Source organism: Sitophilus oryzae, unplaced genomic scaffold, assembly GCF_002938485.1.
Source record: "Sitophilus oryzae breed Bouriz unplaced genomic scaffold, Soryzae_2.0 scaffold_1625_pilon_pilon, whole genome shotgun sequence".
In the NCBI taxonomy this organism is placed as follows: domain Eukaryota; kingdom Metazoa; phylum Arthropoda; class Insecta; order Coleoptera; family Curculionidae; genus Sitophilus; species Sitophilus oryzae.
In genome coordinates, this window is record NW_022146309.1 from 755,699 (window position 1) to 756,893 (window position 1,195).

The 1,195-nt window shown below is 40.5% G+C and overlaps 1 pseudogene; it reads left to right on the plus strand.

Annotated features, from left to right (window-relative positions):
• Positions 1 to 316: 316 nt before the first annotated feature.
• LOC115880512 overlaps positions 317 to 1,195 on the plus strand; it is a 14,746-nt pseudogene continuing 13,867 nt past the window's right edge.

A 1,195-nucleotide genomic window follows, 5' to 3' on the forward strand; every position in this document is an offset into this window, starting at 1 on the left:
TTAGCAAAATAAAACACTAGTTTACCACAATACATAAAATCATTTCACTTTAAAACACGCTTTTTTGGACGCGCCTTGGTTTTATCTTATTAATCAGGTAGTAATTGTTAATTTTGAAGTTTAACGTGATATAATGGCTATTATTATTATTATGTAATATTTTAAATGACTGATGACTGATGAAATCCTTCAACTTATGGATGACAGAAGAAAGCAGAAAACCAGAGACACTCGACGGTACAAGGAGCTGAACAGGACTGTGCGAATTGAATGTCGCAGGGCAAAGGAGCGTTAGCTAGCAGACAAGTGCAGTGAAATGGAGACCTTGCAAAAGAAACCTTATTTGTTTAACTTCCACAAAAATATCAAAGAATTTACAAACACAGGACATAAACAGTGTCCAGGTATTCTGAGAGATGCTAACAATAGAATCTTGGTAGGCGTCGGGGAAAAGCTCGATCGGTGGAAGGAGTATGTTGAGTTGCTATACGCAGATACACGGCCCGAACAACCACCCATAGCCAGTAATCTCAATTATTCTAGTCCTGATATTACAAAGGAAGAAGTCAAACGCGCTATAGATCTTCAGAAGAAAAGCAAGGCAGTAGGACCAGACCAGATCCACGTGGAAACCCTAAAGCTAATCGCCGATGTAGATGACAGGGGCCTTAAGATTCTTACAGAACTGTTTAATTCGATATACAAAGCCGGCAAGATACCCACTGATTGGCTAAAATCCACTTTTATCCCATTACCCAAAAAAACAAATGCTTCTCAACATCTACTCCGAGGCGGTATTCCGCACTAGAGAGCGTTGAGGATGGTTTCAAAATAAATGGTATCCTGGTCAACAATATTCGCTTCGCCGATGATACGGTCGTGCTGACTGGCAACATTCTACACCTTCAGAACATGATGGACTGCATCGTTGAACATAGCACGCAGTACGGACTACACATCAATGTTAACAAAACTAAACTTGTTGTATTTTCCAAAACACCGGGAAAGACTGTCCTCAGAATTAACAACAAGGTGGTAGAACAAGTATCGTCCATAAAGTATCTAGAAGCCCTAGTTAACGACGCTTGAGACCCCAAAACTGAAATTTTAGCGAATATCGAAAAGGCCAGACGTACTTTTGCTCCAATGAAAACCCTCTTCTCCAGCCGAGATCTAAGTCTCGAACTGCGCATAC